We start from the raw sequence: 21,358 nt of genomic DNA, 5'->3' as shown, positions 1-21,358 counted from the left end.
GAGAGAGAGAAAGAGAGAGAGAGAGAGAGAGAGAGAGAGACTTACTTTTGCAAAGTACTTTTGAATTGTTTTTCATATTGCTTGTATCTATTTTATTCTCACCTGTGATCCATGAGGTTACCCCTCTCATTCTCACCAATGCTTGTTATTAACTTTTGTCGACGTAATGGGAATAAATAGCAGTTCAAAATTGTTTTATTTCACAGGTACTCGATTAACTAATGAGTTTGACTATCACTGCATATACTTAATAGCCATTTGATTTTTCATTTCTGAGATCTGAGTATACATGTTCTTTGTCCACTTTTTCTTTTTTGGTGTCCTGAATTTTTCCTAATGATTTAGAAGAAATCCCCTAAATAGTCTAGATTTTAGTTACTTCTCAGTCTTAGATTTGCCAAATATCTTTGTCTAGTCCATTGTATGTCTATTAATTTTGTCCATGATGGTTTTAACAGAAATCCAGTCATAACGGATTTGATTGTTCTCCAATCTTTTGGTGTTATCCAATCTTAATATTTTATATTGTGGATTATACACTTTTGAGTCTCCTTTGGGAATATTCATCTGACCTGAAGTCAGAAAAATAATCTATATTTTTTTCTGTGAGAGTTTCTGTTGCTCCACATCCTTATCAGCATTAGGTGTTGTCAGGGTCCAGTTTTGGCCATTCTGATATGTGTATAGTAGTACCTGATTGTTGTTTTAATTTACAATTCCCTATGTGGAGCACCTTTTCATATGCTCATTTGCCATCTATGTATCTTCTTTGGTGAGGTGTCAGGTAAGATCTTGGCCCAGTTTTTAAGTGGGTTATTTCCTTATTGTTGAGTTTTTAAAGTCCTTTGTATAACAGTCCTTGATCAGCTGTGTCTTTTGCAAATATTTTCTCCTAGTCTGTGGCTTGTCTTCTAATTCTTTTCACATTGTCTTTTGCAGAATGGAAGTTCTTAATTCTAATGAAGTCCAGCTTACCAATGATTTCAATTATGCATTATGTCTTTGGTGTTGTATCTAAGACACGCTGTACTCAAAGTCATCTAGGTTTTCTCCTATGTTATCTTCTACTATTTTTATAGTTTTTCATTTTACATTTAGGTATATGTTCCATTTTGAGTTAATTTTTGTGAAGATGTGTATCACTCATATTCAGCATTTTATAGGAGTCCCTACTCAGAACAATAAGATAAGAAATAAATATATATGTGGAAAAATATAAAACTGTCATTATTTACAAGTGAAAAGATTGTATACACAGAAAATCCAAAGGAAGAGGCAATATTAGTTTTAGACTTGAAACATGAATTTATCAAAGTTGCTGAAATCAAAGTCAATATGCAAACAATGATGGTATTGCTATATGTCAGCAACAAACAAATAGAAAATATGTTTTTAAAAGGAGTCCATGTAGAATAGCATCATAAAACACCAAGTAGTCAAGAATAAATCCAACAAATATATGTATGACCTCTAGATTCAAAGCTACAAAGCATTATTGAGTGAAACTAAGAAAGATTAAAATAAATGGAGACATATACCATGTTTGTATTCACCTGCTCAGGCTACCATAACAAAATACTATAGACAGGGTGGCTCTAACAACAGAAATTTATTTCCTCACACTCTGGAGACTAGAAAGTCCAAGATCAAAGTCCCAGCTAATTCAGTTTCTGATGAAAGCTCCATTTCTAGATTAAAGATGACTGCCTTCTGTCTGTGTCCTCACATGTCAGAGAGAGAAGTCTCTCTGGTGTATCTTCTTATAAGGATAGTAATCCTATGGGATCAGGGCTATCCTTAGGACCTCATCTAACCTTAATTACTTCCTTAGAAGTCACACTAGAGGTCAGGCTTCAACATATGAATTTTGGGGGGAAGAAACTTTCAGTCCATAACAATGTCCATGAGTAAAATCTTCCATAACCTAGATGTAGGTATAGGCAGTCTCAGACTCAAAATAAAAGAAAAAAAATTCCTAAGTTCTTTTAAAATTTTAATAAATTTTTAAAACCTTCTGCATGGCATATATATATGTATATATAGCAAAGCCAAAAGACAAATTGCAAACTTGTAGAAAATACTTGCAACATATATTGTAAGTAAAAATTTAATATCCCTAATATACAAATAACTCTTTAAAAATGAAAGAAGAAAGAAAAAGACTAAAATTCTGGTAGAAAAATAGGTAAATGACCTGAACAGAAAATTCACAAATAAAATATCTAAAAATGACTCTTAAAACATATGAAAGTATGTTCAACTTTTTTCACATACATAATAAGAGAAATGAACACTTACATACCACTTATCACCAACCAGTGTGACAAACTTTAAAAACCTTTACAACAAATTCTATTGGCCAGGCTATGGGGAAACAAGCACTCTCCTAGGCTGATGATGTAAATGTAAACTGTTACAGCCCTCAAGGAAGGGAATTTGGCAATTTCTAGCAAAATTACACAAGCATTTATATTGCGACTCAGGCTTCTCTCACTTCTAAGAGTTTTCCATGAAGTTACACCTCAAGTAGTAGGAAAATACATATGCACAAAGTTATTCTTTACATCCTTGTTTGTGATTGCACAAATATTATAAATAATCTAAATCCCTATAAACAAGAAAGTGTCTGAATAATCTATGGTACATCCACACAATGGAGAACTATGCACCTATAAAAATAATGAGAATGATTTTTTAAAACTGGTACTTTGTGCAAAGTGACCACCACTTTGGAGGGCAAATTATGCAGTCATCTCAGAGGGTACAGAAGGACAAACTTACCAGGATGGTGGACTCCTTGCCTCTCTTTGTTTATAGATCTCAACTCTCTAGTAATACTAGGCAGGACAGTTCAGTACACAATGTAGAGAGCCTAGCACTTCATCTGTGAGAGGCTCACATGCTTGGCACTGGATCCAAGGCATTCCTGAGCTTTCTTGCTCTCAGAGTGATGCTACCAAGCCAGGATTGCACTGCAGGTAGGTAAGCACCATCCTCAGAGGTAGAAACGGCACCTAGGCTGTCCTCCTGCTGGAAACCAGTGGATGACTGTGCTTTCCGTGGTGGGATTTCCATCAGTCACTTTTGCTCTTTTCCCAAAGTTTATAGCCTTTGGGAGCCTTACTTGGAGGACTGAGGACATTGTCAAAAATTAGTGCTAGAGAAAGGGGCAGGATTTTGTGACCTGGAAAGTTGAGTACACATAATAACTGGCTTCCACTTTCCTGAAGCTGCTTAACCAGGAAAGAACACTTGGGACTCTTTCCTAGGAAAGAGTTTCCTAGTTTCCTAGGAACTTTCCTAGGAAAGTTCTAGAGAAAGGTAAAAGGAGGCCTCCGGCATTCCCTGCAGTAGAGGGAGAAGGAGAGGAAAAAGCCCCTTCTGTAGAGAAGCTCTTCCCTGGAACATAAGCCTTAGGGAGACTCAAGAAATCTGCAATGGACAGGATAGATCTAACCTGGAGAACAGAGCAGGGGAACACGAGCTACGGAACTGGCAGGTGTTCTTCCTGCTTCCTCATGTTTATCCTTCATGTCTCAACTTCTGGTTACAGTGGTGTAAGGAGACTATGATTTACTGAAGGGAGGGATGCAGAGTGGTTCTCAGCAAATTGCTATCACTTCCTATGAAATGGTTCTTGAGCAGGTGAAAGCCTGAGATCCCTTGAAGAACGTGTGGCAGACCATCCTATCGCTTTCCTTCAGGCACTGGAATAGTCTAGGAAGTCAGCTGTTCATTCTCAATGAAATATAAATATTTCAGTGCCTAAGTTTATGGAAAATTTTAGTTTGGTAAACTAATTCTATTCACATACCTCCTTATGAGAGGAAAGAATCACATTTTCAAGGAAACTTTTAGAAATCATTCTCTTGTCTCATTATGAAACAAAATGCAAAAATCCATTAAGAATTTATGTTTCTATTCTATGTAAACTTACTGTAAAAAATACCATAATAAGAAAGCTCCAAATGAAAGAGAGCTAGAGATTATCCTAATATTCATTTAGCAAAAATCCTAATTGCCAGATCCCTATCTCCTTTATTCTCTTGCAATAAAAATTGAAACAGTAGCTGAATGAAAGTGTACATCAAAATAAATTGTTTTGAAAGATTGCATGAACACTATCATAAGGGTCATAATTCATAAAAAGGACATGCTCAAAATAAGTTTTCTGTACTCAGCCTGACAATTTGTCTTATGTCCTTATCTTTGAAAGTAGAGTTTTAAAGAAAACAGGTCTTTAATGGTTTGCTCTGTGCTCTTTTTTGTTCTGCTCAATATTTTAATTAAGGTCTGGGACATGGATCCAAAGGTATGCTGATCTAATAACACTGGCCAAAGAGTGGGGAGATGAGCCTGACTATGCCAGTGTGAGAAGCAGAGATCACTGATGTGTCAGAGGTGGAACGAGGGTCCAATAAGGATCATCATATTGGCTGGGAGCCGTTCTCTATCAGCCAGGAATGTGTTTATTTGGTTGCAAGTTCAGTAGAAAGCAACAATTCTAGGTGGCTTCCAATATAGTTGATGTTAAGTCTTAGGTTTGCATGGTATCTGGAAAAAGGAAGATCGTAGCCCCAATGTGTGCTGAGCCCATCATAGAGTTTAGCTGCGGCATGGGGTTTAGTTCTAGATTCTACTTATGAACAGTTACTCAGACAAACTGGGGCCAGTTCAGAGGACAGCTGAGATGGTGAAGACATGGAAGTATTGTCACACGGGGAGCAGTTGAAGAAACAGAGAGAAGAGAAGATTTATGGAAGACATTTTATGTGTTCTCAGATACTTGAAGGGCTGTCATACAGTGAGAGGACAAGACTGACTGCTACTGCAGAGAAGCTGGCTGCACATCTGTGGGAACCAGAGCAAGAAAAAATACATAGGCTGCCTGAGTAGGAAGTGAATGCCCCAACACGGAAGAGTCCAAACAGACCAGCCTTTGTTAGGGCTGTTTGGGGTCATTCTTGGGTTAGAAATAGTGGTGGCTGGAGGACTGGAAGGCTGGCCTAGGAAGCCTCTGCAAAATTCTACAAGGTCATAGGTGTGAATTGGATTTCTTCTGATGTCTCCCTCCCCCGTCACTGTTGCCTGGAAGTCCCCTCTTCTGGGTGCTGCCTTCTTCAGTGACAAGGGGCACTTTTTCCTCTTGTTTTTTTAAGACCCCCTATCAGTACTTGCCACATTCTGTTCTGTACCACACTGCTCATTTACGTGTCCTGTCTTTCTTCCCCATCGACTGTGAGTTCTGACGTGTTAGGAGAAGGCTCTCACTCCCAGTCAAGTGCATGCCCTTTGCCTGAAGGCTTCTTGTTGGAGGTGAATAGGTGCACATTTGTAAATACTTATGTAAACGACTCAGAGAAACTAGAAGAATCTGCTTTGAGAAAGGTGGGTGGGGGTGAGGTGTTGGCTAGTGAGAGACCTCAAATAGTTGTTATGAGGGATGCAAACTTTAAGAGAACAGTCCAAGCACAAATGTTCCATTATGTAACCAGATAATATTGTACTTATGTAAAAAATAATTTCTTCCGAACTAGAAAATATCCTTATATGTTGAAGAAACTAGTGTTTTCTGAGGTCAACCACACTGCTGCTCAGGGATGCAAAGAACAGAAATCAGGAATTCAGAAATACAGAGTAGAGGCTCGTTAGAGCATTGTTGGAAGTCCAGCAGCATCCTGATTACAGTCTCACGTGCTGGACAACCAAGCTCAAGACAATATTTGTCAGTTTTACAGAACCATTAAATGGATAATTTTATCCAGCCATCTTCTGGATGTTCACCCTCTTCATGGGGTTCTACTTAGGTGACCTGAGGTCCAGAGTGGACCTGCAAATGTGTCATCTTCACTCTGTGGGGAGAAGTTATGGGTCGGTTCTTTCAAATTCTTCAAGCCCTGGGCGAGCAGCACTGTGGATGCAGCCTGGGGAGCTGCCAGCCTTGGCCCCAACTATTACAATGGCTGGGAGCAAAGCAAAAGTGCACACGTTAAGTAAGAAAAGATATATTTGAAACCAATATATTGAAGGCTGTCAGAAGCAAAGTTATTGGACAAGTTTGTTGTAATGACAGAATTAGAATGTGCTTTCATGTCATTGTTTGGAATTCACTTTAATTTTTAAATAATTTGTGTTAACGTCTGCTCATGTGTTTACTTCTCATCAGCATCACATTACACAGAGTTAGGGTTTAAAGCAAACAGAATAAGGAGGCCCTGGCTTCAGGGCAATTATAGGCCCTCTGGGGTGTAAGTCTAGGATTTAACACAGGTTAACGTCAGGAAATAAGGGACAGAAGAAAAGCCAAAAGAATTGGAATAGTGAGTTCTCTTTTGAAGCACCTGTGCTGGGAGGAGCTGCAGGCATGCTTCTACAGCAGCGCCTGGGCATCCTGGGCTGTTGGGGTGCAGACAAACATCAGAGCACAGATGCCAAACCTTAAACCAGGGTGTCACAGCAAGAGAATCCAGGCTCCTGGATCCAGCACAATCCAGCGTGGCTAAGTTGTGCCGTGTTTCTGGCTGGTCTGACTCTCTGTGGCAGGAGCCCAGCCAGGGTCAGGGGACACCTGAACAGAAACTCTTCTTGGAAGGAGGTGCCAAGAGCTGGCCACCATCAGGGCAGGACCCAGAGAGGCCAATAGGGAGCATCAGAGACATCGCTATATAGATTGTTCTAAGGCAGCAGTTCTCAACGTTTCTCTACTGAACTATATGCGTTGGATGATTTTCACTTGAACAGCACAAACCCATGAGTGTAACCCAACTTAGACATACGGCTTTCCCCACCCAAATTATTTGCCATGGCGTTTTTAAAGCATTTCATAATCACAAAAACGAAGAAATCAGGGACTTATCTCCAAAAAGTTGTCAGTTGAAAGAAAGGAATAATAAATGTAACTAAGCTCACCTTTAAAAATTTTGGATTAAAAACATGGGTAGTGTTCGCTGCCAGTGGGGCTCAGTTGAGTTAGAATAAATGGAGGAATGAAGCAGTTCCAACTGAATTAGCTGTCAGGACTCCTCTTTCTCTCTCCATCAGAGTTCAGGTACTAACAATAGACTGCTCTTTCATCTATATTATAGTCTCTAATTGCTGATAAAATTAAAGGGTTTGTATACTTCAGGGCACCAGCAGTCCCTCTCACAATCATCACAGCCCACACTGTGTCTACAGTGGGGAAAATGGGTTCTGGGACCTGCTATACTCTTCTGAGAACTCCCTAAAAGAAAGTTTTCTCTAGTTGTGGAAACACTTTTACATCTAGGGCTCCTTCTCCTCACCAGTTTCCCACTGGCCCTGAACATTCAAGGGCAAGACCTTAATCAAGGAATAAGTAAGAGAGGGATGGCCGGGACCCAGTGGGAGAGATACAGGCACAGAGAAGGAAAGCTGAGGAGCTCTCTTTCTCTCTCTCTTTCTTCCTTATCATTTTGTGATTTCAGGGAGAAGAGAAATGCCTTAATAACTACATGAGATTATTACAGATAAATCCAATTAATATGTGATAAAAGCACAGTCTTCTTTTCTTTCCCACGAGCTTTTCTGGAAACTGAAGGACCAGGTTATTCTAGCCCAAGCTATAAGTGAGAAAATTGGGTAACTGTGAAACCGAGTCCCCCTAAACCTGAGTTCCCTTACTGAGTTTATGACTAACCTCTCTACCCAAAACTTTATTCCCTTTCTTTTCCCCTCTGACCTCAATCCTGTGCTAACTGAATACCAATCAACCAGAATCAGATGACTAAAATTGCTGTTGTCGATAACATCTTTAAATGTACTAAAATTGCTGTTGTAGATACCATCATTAATGTACAAACTCAGGTTGTTTCTCCCAACAAGATAAGCTAATAGACCCCCAAGCTGTGGATGACCTGGCCTGAGAATTATAAACCAAAGACCTCCTGACTCCTGAAATTATGATTAAGCACAGAAATATCACAAGATGGTGATTAAACCCAGCTTCTCTGTTCTTCCTCATTAAAAATACCTCTAACTCACAGATTTAGTTTGCTGTACACCTGAAACTAACACAACATTGTAAATCAGCTATACCTCAATAAAATTTTTTAAATAATAAAAAGTAAAAGCAATTGTTATGAACAAAAATAACGTTAACTCAAAGACCAAGTTGAGGAGGGTCTGAGGCTTGTCTCCCGCTTCCTTGCTAGGCGCCCTGCAATAAACACTGTACTTTCCTTCACCACAAGGAAGTCAGTAGATTGGCTTTGGTGAGCCTTGGGTGAGTGGACTCGAGTTCTTCTTGATAACAATTGCACCTACCTGGGTCCCTTGGTTATTTGTTCAAGTAGAGGCAGAATTGTGCAGTGGCACAAAGGCAAAGACGTTGGCATAGGACTGACATGGTTCATCTCATGGCCATGCTGTTTACCAGCTGTGTAATCTTGGGCCTCAGTTTTCTCATCTGTTAAATAGGAGTAAAAATATTACATCATTGGATTTTTAAAAAGCAATACTGTATGTAAAGTACAGTTCCTGACATGCAATAAGTGATCCCCATAGGCCATTTGATACATAACTATTAACAAAACTGATAATAATGGTGGCAAAACGTATGGATTCTGAAGTCAGTCTGAACCCAGACTGTCTGGGTTCAAATCCTGGCTTTAGTTCTTCTTGTGACATTGAGTAGGTTACTTGATTTTCTATGCCTCAGTTTCCACATCTGTAAGTGGAGATAAAAATAGTACCTACTTTACAGGGTTGTTATGAATAGTAAATAATATAATCACAAAATACTTATAAATCAGACCTCTCATAATATGAGCTATAAAGTTGTTACGATCCAGTTGAGGAGAGACTCATTCCTACCCTCCCTCCCACAGTTGTATAAGGGATCAGCACCGGTATTTCCCACTCAGACTGACTTATGCTTGGTTTGGAAACCAAAGATAGCAGCTTACTTGGGCTAATTCTTGATGGTTGTTTGGGACCCTCCTGCCAATGGCTATCTTACTGGGCTCTCCTACTGGCAATGGCAACCCCCCCACCCAAGTCCCAATAACTGTGAATTCCTCACCACTTCTTTAAAAATTCTGGACAATCGAGAACAATTCATGCTCCTGGAGCCCTGCATACAAGATTCCTCGAAGGCATGGCTTTCCTGTCCTCTGCTCATCCGCCTGGCACATTCTAACTCAAGACCCAGCTTTGAAAGTTACCTACTCAATGACTCCCTCAGGTGGAGGTAGACATTCCTTCATCTGGGTTGCATGGCTCTTGTTCATAATTATTATAGGATTTATTATGTGGTATTTTGACTGTTTAGCATGTGGTGTCTTTCCAGCTAGATTGTGAGCTCCAGGGTAGTGACTGTTCCGTTCATCTCTGTTTCTCCAAAGCTTTCCTTAGGCTGCCACAAAGTATGCATTCAATAAACCATTTAAGCCAAAGAAAGTAATCCATTCAACGTATCAGTCTATCATACTCTCAGATTATTTCAGGTTGCCCCACAGCCTGAAAGGTCCTTTAGGGCAAAGATAGTGGTTTTTTTAAATCTCTGTAGCCCCAGGATAGCCAAGTACATAGCAGGTACTTAATAATTATTTATGGAATAAACAAAAAGATGAATTTGCAAACCAATCTCTTTTGAGCATAAACTTTTTATTAGTGTATAGAATAAATTGATAATTCTTGGATCAGATAAATAATATAATTTAATAAAAATTAAAAAGAAGTAGTATAATTTTATCAAGATTAAAGTAGCATCTTGTAAGTAGAATGTTTAGTTGATATAATAAATCAGCAGTTGTCCAGAAATTCTAATCCTTGCTCCTTAGGCAAATTATGGCAGTGGATCACTCACTGAGTTTTTAAAATTCACATTCTTAGGTTCCACTCCAATTTACTGAATCAAAGTATCTAAAAAGAGCATAGGCAGATGTTTTGCTTTGTTTTCCAAATATATCCAAGATTAATGTGAAACCAGGGTTGAGAATCATGCTGGCCCTCTAACTTGCCAGCCCTGTGATCTTGAGCAAATTTTTAATTTCTCAAAGCCCCAATATCCTCATGCATAAAATATAACTATCATCTCAAAGCCCCAATATCCTCATCCATAAAATACAACCGTCATGCCTCCTTTTTTAGGTTGAGTAACATTTAAATGAAAAGATCCCATAAGAAGTATTAAACACAGTACCTAAAATGCTAAATACATTGAACATTTTTTATTATTTTATTAGCAATATAATTTTTAATATTGGAACGTGTGTCACACCACCACCCATGAGCCACCACTCCTAACGCAGGTTCCTGCCCTTTCTATTTAAATAGTTGAAAGTGAACTAACCTGCTAGTCCTAACTCATCAAATAAGAGGGAGGCTAGCTTTTAAGTAGTCCAACCATCCTCTCTTCTATCAATCGCCGCAATGAAGGCCCAAAATTTCTTCAATTTCTAAGAATTAAATGATGCAAGTCTCATTCAGGGTTAAGGTTATTTCTAGTGGAAATGGCAACAGAGAAAATGCTCTAGGACAAAACTTCTTAAGTATTATCTGTTCCCAAAAGAGTGAAAAGATGGCTTGAGAAAATCTGCTCTGTGGGAAATTGTTTTGAAAGATACTTTGGATTTATACATTAATTTTCTTTCTCTTATCTCTCTAATGTCCTTATAACTCTAGCAGGTCTCTGATGTTCACTTCCATAGAAAAGGAGCCAAATGAGACATACTACGCAAATCGTAGCACATGCAAATTCTTTATAAATTCAGGAACCAATTTATTAGCATTATGGAAAACAAAATAAATATGAATAAGGAAAATAAATGCTTAAGGTAGAAAAAAGCATCCTTGAAGAAAACAGTCCAGGAATTCCTATATTCTGCTAAGAGGGTGGAGGTGATAGGAAAATAGAAATGAAGTTCTGGAGTTGAGAAAACATGGATAGAAAATTTACAGTTAGAGAAAAGGTCAATACAATGTCTATTATATACCTCATCTTCACATTTATTATCAAAGGTAATCTTCCCAATGACAATGAGAGGGAAATGTTGTTATCCCAGAATTACAGATGGGAAAACGCAGACATGTACAGGTGAGACTCCAAGAGTCCATACAACTGTTAGTGGCAGAATGGAGTGAGACTCAACGCATGGCTTGCTCCATTTCACAGTTCATCCTCTTTTTTTAAAACTATTTTGTGTAGTACAGAGGAGAAGCCCACAGCTACCAAAGACCATTGCTAACTAAAACAGAATACTGTAATTCACGCGTAAGAAAAGCTCTGGAAATGGGCACAAGTCTCTGAGGGAAGTGTTTGCCACGAGGGAGGCTACCCTGGGCTATATGACATGAACACGTCAGAATGGTTTTTCCACATTTGCGGGACATGAACAAAACAATTTTAGACTTCGGAGCAGAAAGAAATTGGTCAGGAGGTAGGGGACAATGTTTTCTCCCACAGTCCTTCATGTTTTAATTTGGAGAAGTTTTTTGGGGTTTTTGTTTGTTTTGTTCTGTTTTCTATTTTGTCAGATAAGTAGGACTCTACATTTTTTTCACTCTCCCTTTATTTTATATCGATAGAAAAACAAAGCTTTTTAATCAAAATATTTGATGTTTTCTATCAGTTCCTCAAAATCCTTACCCTGTGTTGATAGGAAATACCTCCCCCTTAAAGCTCAATTCTTCTCTCTTACAAAGGCCAGAGTGAGAAGGAGATTAATAAAAACATTACCCTCAGGGAGACCTGTACCCAGACGGCTAGGTTTTAAGCAGTTAACCACAGGCTTAATGCAATGTCCTCTGAGTTATCTCTGGGCTTTGGTTTCCTAAAACCAACTTCTATCTCACAAAGTTCTTTTGGGAAAAAGAAAGAACAATGGACAAATGAACCCCTTTGCAAAATTTTACCAGTTTTAAGTGATGGCACTAAGCTCAGGTCTCTGTTGTCTCATTTAATCCTTAGAGCAACTATTATGATCCCCTTTTATCGGAAAAGGACACTGAGTCCTAGAGGGGTTGGTTAGCTCATCAAGCAGATCCTGAGAGGTCAAGCCAGCTTTCCCTGATCCCTGGCCTGAGCACTTGTGCTGTGTGAGGACTTTAGAGCCAAAACACCTGGGTTCGAATTCTGACTCCACTAGCTGTGTGACCTTGGGCACGTTTCCTAACACCTCTGTGCTGGAATGTCTTCATTTCCAAATTGTGGGGTAGTGATAGAGACAGCAAATCACAGGGCTGTCGTGAGGATTAAATGAGTTAATACATTGGAAGTTCTTAGATCTGCGATTCCTATCTGGTGAGCCAAGGTGCGTCAGGGCACCACGATGAACTCATAGACAGTGGTTGGGACTTTAAAAATTTTCAAGGGAAATGTGGTGATACTTGACATCTGTCAGACATTGAGCAAACTCCTAGCTCGAAGTAGTTCACAGTTGCAACATTAGATTACACTGCTTTCCTTTTGATGATGATATATCTTCACGAAGCTGGGTTTTCAATGAACACTGTGAAAAAAAAGGCAAGTACCATCCCAAAATCAATGCGGGGCGGGGTTGAGTGTGGCTGTGTGCAGTCTGATCTCTACATCTGAGAAGTTGCACAGCACCCAACGAGTGCACACATCCATTACAAGTAATTTTGCTATTTTACAATGAAATAAAAGTATTGTCTTTTCTTTTAGTGTGTGTATGTCATTTTTTTTCAAATGGCTACTTAAGTTGTTAGGACATAAATATTATAAATAATGTCATAATATTATAATATATACTATATAATATTACAAATAACAAGTTGTTGAGACCTAACTACTTAGTAAATGGATATTTCTTTTGTCCCAGATGTGCCATGAAAAAAAATTATTGTCACTCTGAATGCCACAAAATGTTTGGAACTGCTTGGAACCATTCCTAGTGACTAGTCACGCTGTATATGTCAGCTGTTCTCATCAACCCCCGCGCTGTACTGAGTCTCATGTTAAGTTCTGCCAGTTCCATTTGAGTAATAGAGCTGATGTGTGCGTCTGCAAACTTGCCTAACCAGGGTGGGAGAGAGGGACCAGCTTTCACAGCTAAAGACACGAGGCTAAGACTGGCATGTGACTTGTCCCAGGTCACTCAGCTCACCCACGTGGTGCTGAAACTTCCACAGCGCACTTGTTTCTCTGAACCAGGCTGCTTCATCAGAAAAAAAATGACACAAAACAAGAAAAATGTGTTACAACAGAAAAAGAATTCTTCTTTTTGCCTCCCATCACATCTCCTGGGGATGGGGGGGGCGGCGTTGAGTCTCTTCCTTCATTTAATTATCAATTCATTTGAAAATACGTTATTTAACAATTTTAATGAGAGTCATTTAACTGATTAGGAAGATACACGGCGAGAATTAATTTTCCTCTCTGACTAACTGGGAAGGCTCAAAGTAAGCTCCCGAAATGGAATTCTAAGATTCAAATTCCCATCTGCTACTTTTACCGCTGGGAGATTCATACCCTGTGGAGATGGGAGCTTTCTGCTGCTTTTTAGGAACCATGGCTGGCTTCTTCTAGACCCAGCCTGGGGTGCCAGCAAAGGGGCAGTAGCTTGGCCATTTTAGTCAAAGGGCCCTGTTCTGTTTTTCCTAAGAAGCAAGGGAAAATATGAAGAAAAGATTCCACTTGATGCAGACAACTATGCTTCTAGAGACAGAGCCTTGTCACTGATAGCTTCAAGAAGCTGCCTTGAGGGGGTTGTTTTTTCTTGTTTGTTTGTTTGTCTATATTACTTTTACATTTCCCCTTAAATATTTAGGAAATTGGTTTACCTGTAATGTTTTCATAGCATCCCTGGGGTCACCCCAAGGGAAGGCTTCAATTCATATCAGCGGCAAGGTGCATATCAGCTGCTTCAAGCAATTAGTAAGGGATTCCACAAAGCTACCAAAGACCATTGCTATGTATGTACTCACATATGTATGTACTCACATATGTATGTACTCACATATGTATGTACCCCCCACAAATGTATGTACTCTTATCCCTGGACCTGTGACTATGTTACATTACATGGCAAAAGGGATTTTGCTAATGTAGTTAAAGTTATGGACCATAAAATGGGAGATTACCTTGCATTATCCAGGAAGGCCAGTCCAACTATGTGATGCCTAAAAAGCAGAGAGAATTCTCCAGCTGGAGTCAGAAAGATATGGCAGAAGGGAAGTGGAAGAGATCTGAAGCATGAGAGTGCCTTAACATGCCATTACTGGAGGCCACATGGAAAATATGAGAAGGAACTCAGGTAGCTTCTGGAAGCAAAGACCTGTCCCCAGCTAACAAGCAACAAGGAAATGGGGACCTCAGTCCCACAACCACAAGGAGGGCATTTCATCCAGCAGCCTGAATGAGCTGGAATGCAGATTTATCCCCAGAGCCTCAGGACAAGAACACAGTTTTTCCAACACCCTGATTCCAGCCTTGAGAGACTCAAAGTTGAGAGCCCAGCTGAGCCACTCTGTGTATGCAAACTACCAACCTACTCAACTATAAGACAATACATTGGTGTTGCTTTAAGCCACTTAATTTGTAGTCATTTGTAATTTGTCATTTGTCATTTGTAATTTGTCACAGCAGCAATAGAAAACTCAAACAGAACCTATATCCTGGATCAGGTCAGGGTCAGAAAGTGACTTCTAAGGAAATGCAGAATTTGAGTCACCACCAAAGGTTGCCTCTCAGAGGCTGGAGTGGGTGGCGCAGCACACAATAGCAGCAGCCATAGGAAAACATCAGTCACCATGAGACAGAGGGACGCAGACAATGATGCTACTCTTACACATCCTGATGGCTACAGTCAGAGCTGTGACACCTCTGACACCAGGGATGAAGCATAGAGAAATGAGGAGGTGACATGCCAGCTGGTAGGACCCAGCCAAAGGTCAGTATTTTGTGCAGTAGTGGCCAGGGAAGCACATGTTACTGCTAAGAATAATAAGGTTAATTAGCAATGATTGGTATGATGTGCCCACAGTGTCACTAACAAACAAATTAGGTTGTTTTTTTTGTATTTCTTGCTCCTGCACATATTTGGCGAATACCTTATTTAGCACTTTGCCCCACTCCTCGATACCTACTTTAAGCGATAAAACACAAGTGTCCTGATGATAGAGAAATTAACCTCAAGGAGATCTGGGATTTAAGGCACATTCAGACATGGTTTCAATATCAGAGCTCACAAGTCTCCATTAGAGTTTATTGTCTGTCTTCACCCTGATATATAATTTATGACAAAGCTGTCTCCTGCTCTCTCTGTACCTACCCCTACCCCTGGCCCACAGTCTGAGAGCATCATAAACTTAATATTCTTATTTTCTTCTATAAGAGACCAAATCACCAGTATCTATTGGAAAGAAAAAAAAAAAAGACCTCCGTGATCTGGTTCCTGCCAATCATGATTCTGCTCTGGGGGGTGGGGAGCATGCTGAGTCACGGCTTCATCCTTCCTGCATATTGTTTTCTGTCTGAAGCGTAATTCTGTCTTCCTCATCTAACTAATTTCTACTCATTCTTCAGAAATTAACTCAAGGCATTTCCTCTTGACACCCTTTCCTCACCATACCCCCATTCATTCATTCTACACATACCTTGAGAGTTCTCAAGATTCCCCAGATGCTAGGGATTTAGAAGTGAGCAAAAAATGAAACAATTTTCATCTTCATGGAGCTTATAGTCTAGTGGATGAATCAAACATTAACCAAATAATTCACATATAATTACAGGTTGCTGTTAGACTGCTGTGTCAAGATGATGATGTATTGATAATTTAATAAAGAAATTACCCTGTGCCCTTTTTTTTTTTTTGGCTGTAGCTGTCTTAAGAAAAGAAATAGAGGTAATTTCTCCCTTTCCTCCTTCAGAGAGATGATATTCAGGCTTTGACATCTCCTGGAGATGGAGCTTTCAAATGGGGAAGAGGTCCAAACCTCTGTCTTGGAAGGTCTAGAACAACACTGTGTAACAGAAATATATTAAGTTACATATGTAGTTTTAAATTCTCTAATAACCCACCTTAAAACACACAAAAGTGTGAGTGCAATTAATTTTGACAGTATATTTTATTTAACCCAATATCTAAAATATAATTACAACATGTAATTTATGTAAAGTTATTAATAAGATATTTTAGATTTATTTTTTCACATCAAGTTTTCAATATCCCATGTATTTTACACTCATATCACATCTCAGTTGCACTAGCCACATTTCAAGTGCTGATAGCTACATGTAGTGAGTGGCTACCATATTAGAACACAGTGGGTGTAGACACAGCAAAGGTAGTAGGATGGGTTGTACAAAGCGCAGGTGGGATAGGCAAAGTTTGCACATACAAGATAGAGGAGAATGTCCCAAAATGAAATTTGGAGTTGATTTCATGAAGAGTGGTATTGAGGAGCAGGAGCTTCATGCATTTGCAGGTGACAGAAACTACGATCCTTCTTCAACATTATTGTTACTGAAGAAGGAAGACCTTCTGTTGACATGGGTGGGTGGTAACCCTGGGTACACACACTAAGCTCCCAGGCCTTGGTATCCTGGCAAAGACCCTGGTGACCAAACTTTCGGGGGATAAGGAAGTATATCTGCAGTCCATTCCCAGACCAGTAGTTGATGGTGGACAACACTCAACAGCAGCATCACTTAGCAGCAGGAGCCAAGGTGATAACACAAATGAAGGAAACAGGGTTTTTCCATCTAAATGAGCTCCTGTTCTTGGTGAATGGGACTCTTGAGCTGTGGAATATGTTCTTTAGAAAATAAGAGAGATGTGAGGTTTTTTACATTCTGCGTGTGGGAAAGCAGTTCCTCCCTTGTAGACCTATAGGAAAAGCTCATGATGCTTTGAGAAAGTCAGAGTGGAACTTAATGCAGATTAGGTGTAAGGGAAGATCTCCTTGAGCAAGGGACATGGTCCTGAGGGATGAGGTAGCCATGAGAAGAGGTGTAAGAGGAAATGTGCTCCAGACAGAGAGAACAGCATATACAAATACCTTGAGGTGGAAAGAGGTTTGCATGCTCCAGAAGCTGTGAGCAAACCTGTGAAGGTAAGTAAGAGGGAAAATGGTTAAAGATGAACTGGAGTGTTTGGAGAGGAACCAGATCATATATGCATCTAGGACATGTTAAGGGTTTGAACTTTATGCAACATGCATTGGGAAGATGTAAGCATTTGCAGGATCATATTTATGTGGAAGATGTTCACTGTAGCTGCTAAGAATGACTGATGAAAGAGTGAAAGCAAGGAGACTGACAGTCTAGGCAAAATTAGTTCAAGGACAATGGAGAAGAAAATGCTATGGATGGAATATTTGTGTCGCTCCCAAATTCATTTGTTAGCACCTGCAGGTGCTAATTAGGTCATGAGAGTGGAGCCCACACAAATGGGATTAGTGACCTTATAAAAAGAGACAGAGAGCTTGTTTTTGTCTCTCTACTCGCCTGCAAGTAAAGATACAATGAGAAGATGGCCATCTGGAAACCAGAAATTGGGCTCTCAGCAGACACCCTACCTGCCAGCACCTTGATCTTGGACTTCCTAGCCTTAAGAACTGTAATAAATGTGTGTTGTTTAAGTTACCCAGTCTATGGTAATTTGTTATAGCAGCCTGAACTAAGACAGGGAAATGTTGAGATCCTTTTTTTTAAATAAATTTATTTATTTTTGGCTGCATTGGGTCTTCGTTGCTGTGCATGGGCTTTCTCCAGTTGTGGCGAGCAGGGGCTACTCTTTGTTGTGGTGATCGGGCTTCTCATTGCGGTGGCTTCTCTTGTTGTGGAGCACGGGCTCTAGGCCTGTGGGCTTCAGTAGTTGTGGCACATGGGCTCAGCAGTTGTGGCTCACAGGCTTAGTTGCTCTGCGGCTTGTGGGATCTTCCTCGATGAGGACTCGAACCCACGTCCCCTGAATTGGCAGGAGGATTCTTAACCACTGCACCACCAGGGAAGCCCCTTGAGATCCATTTTGAAGGTGAAATCAGCAGGACTTGGTGATGTATTGGAGGTGTGGGTTAGGAAAGAGAAGGTGGCAAAAATGACTTACAGATTTGTGGCTTAAACCACTTTACTACTTCATGAAAAATGAGAATCCAAGGGGAGGAGCAGGTATAGGTAAGATGAAGAATTTAGTGTCCTATTTTTGTGCTTCCATGGTACCCTGTGCATGCTCTACTCAATGGTTTATTTCTTTCAAACACCCCTATGGGCTTCCCGACTTCATATCTTTTTATCTTTGACTTTGTATCTTCAGTAACTACCTAGTATGATATCTTGCATATAATCAACACACACCTGTTTAAACTAATTATATCCCATTTTCTTCTTGCTTTGTGAGATAAAAATCCAGATCTCATGTGGCATACAACATCCTTCAGGAGCTGGCCTCCAGCAACCTGGCCAGTCTCATTTCTTGCCTCACCTGGTGCTTCAACCTCGTTGACCTTCTCCCATCCCTCAACATACCAGGTCCCATCACAATGTCCTGACACAAAGCTCTGCTCATCTGTTTGCCCTTTCTCACTTCCTATGTGAACCATCTCAAGATCACTCCTTTTCAAAGACTTCCTCAACAGTCCAAGCTGGATTCCCCACAGAATCCAATAATACTTCATTTATGCTTCGATCAACACATCACTCCTTATGGTTCAATATCAGTTTGCAGTTTACTCTCTGCATTAGACTGTGAGTTCTTTGAAATCAGGGACTGTGACTTGTTCATCTCTCAAATATTGGTAACTTGCATTTTACTCAGCAAATGTTTATTGAATAAATGGATGAAGGATATAGCCAGAAGGGAAAATTATTTCTGGTAAACAATAAAAAACTCAGGAGTCAAGAGGAAAAAAATATAGTGTTCTGGTAGCCAGATGAAGCATATCAGGAAGTCAATGTTGACTGTGGAAGAGAATTTGGAAACAACTAACAGACCTACACATGCATTCACCTTTTGACACAAGAATCCCACTTCAGGATCTGCCCTGAAAATAAACCTTCAAAAATATGAAAAAGTGCATGCATTTGGTCATAAATTGTGACATTATCTAAATAACAAAAGTCTCTCAATGAAGGACTATAGCTCATCCACACAAAAGACTATGACACAGCTCTTAAAGAGAAATGTGATCTCTATGAACTGATATAGATGGTTTCTACAAAACAGTATTTACAGCGTGCTACTTTTTGTGTAAGAAGAAAGGGGAATTAATATATCAATTTTTTAGGAAATAAGAACTAAGTATATGCTTATGTTTGCAAAATGAAACACAGAACTAATGAACCAGAAACTTATGAAAATGGTTATCTCTGGGAGTATCATGATAATAACTTTTCTTATACCTTTGACCTTCAAACCATGTTACTATCTTACATGTAGTCCAAACATAAAACTAAATCAAAAAGGAAAAAAAGAGCAAATTATAAAACTGAACATGAGTGGAAACAAATGAAAAACACAAATATACATATGGGATATTCAAAAGATGAAAATATCATGGGAAAATGAAGTATGGAGACTTGGTTTTAAAGAAAGTAAGAGACTCTATAGTCAAGTTCAATATGTCAACTTTGATTGGGACTTCGTTAAAAGTAAACAGTAACAAAAGATTTTGGGACAACTAAATAAATTTAAATATACTGAGTATTAGATAATATTAGGCGACTATTAGTTTTCTTAAGTGTGATAATGTAGCTAAATGGAAGAGTGTCCTACTTTGGGAAGTTGCATGAAGAAGTATTTAGGAGTGAGATATCATAACTGTAACTTACTTTCAAATACTTCAGCAAAAGCAACATATATGCATATATATATGAGAAATATACATAAATATGAGAAATAAAGGAGAGCAAATGTGATAAAATACAAATAATTTTTAACCTAGTTGTAGTTGTACCATCCTTTCAAATTTTTTCTATGGTTGAAATGTTTACCATAATACATTAGAAGAAAATACAGAGTTTAGGATATAGCATTGAAGTCTATGCCATTAAAGTTTGTATAAAGTTCAAGATAACCAAGATCTGAGAAAAGGTTTAGCACAAAGGTGGTGATGGTGACTGGAGACATTTGAAAATGTGTTACCCCTTATATGGTGGGGATAGAAGTCAGAATAGAGAGGGTTTAGAAAGGAACGAGGTGGTCTGAGAAGCTCACTCACTCTGGAGAGTAAGAAGCGGAAAGAAGGAAATAAGTTAAGTAGCTAAATCAAGTAACAGATCATCGATTTTTTAGTAGAAGGGGGGCCTTTGAAAGAGATAATGATAATAAACCATCCATCATTCTGCACTAGTGTTTATTCATATTACCATGCTTGCTATTTTATAGTCAAGTTTAACTATATATTATGTCAAGTACTTTCCATATTTGTAAAAATGTATTCATAGTAGTTTCATGTTTCATTATGCTTTTTGTACTATGGTTCATTAAACCATAAATATTTAGTTCTATCCCTCCTTTTTTTTCTTTTTTCTTAAATGAGTGGTACTACAATATATGTATTTTGTATGTTCTCCTTCCAATAGATTATTTCTAATCCCCCGTGTGGCTGTAAATGGAATAAGGAAGCAACTGAAGTTAAATGAAGCCATAAGGTCATAAGGGTAGAGATGCAACCCCGTAGCATTACTGTTCTTACAAAAGAAACATCAAAGAGCTCGCTCTCTCTCTCTCTCTCTCTCTCTCTCTCCCTCCCCACGTGTACTGACAAAAAGCCATATGAGGATACAGCAAGAAGACACCCACCTACAAGCCAGGAAGAGAGCCCTCAACAAAAATCAAACTTGTCTGCACCTTAGTAATGGACATCCAGCCTCCAGAACTGAGAAAATAATTTTTTATGGCAACCTACACAAACAAATACATCATGTCATAAAAGTGTCAGTTCTTCTCAAATTAACCTATAAATTAAAATCATTTCAATCAAAATGTCAATGAATTGTTTTTGAAAAGTTAACTTTGGTGCCCCCTACAGCCTCTTAAAATTTAATTTGAGAAACAAATTGTTTTCTCAAATAAATGGGAAGGAAAAAAATGCATGCTACACTAGCACGCACCAACAGTAAACCACATGGTTATACTAAAAGAAAGGCTGGCACGTAGTAAGTACTCATATGATGTTAATAATTATTGTCATCATCTCATTCATTATTATTACTCACTTTTGGTAGATATTAAATGTTTTAACCTGCATTGAGGGAAATTGGGCAAAATTTGGTTTAAAAAAAAACCATAAAGATGTAGTTAGACTAAAGGGCCAAGATGTTTACTGTTTATAATGGCATGAAATTGAAGCATCCCAATTGTTCAATAATGAAACAATATTAAACATAGCATAGCATATGCATAAAGCAGAAAAGGTTTCAGCAGTAGAGTCA

The sequence above is a fragment of the Kogia breviceps genome, chromosome 9, assembly GCF_026419965.1.
Source record: "Kogia breviceps isolate mKogBre1 chromosome 9, mKogBre1 haplotype 1, whole genome shotgun sequence".
Classification (NCBI taxonomy): Eukaryota; Metazoa; Chordata; class Mammalia; order Artiodactyla; family Physeteridae; genus Kogia; species Kogia breviceps.
This window is presented reverse-complemented; position numbering follows the sequence as displayed.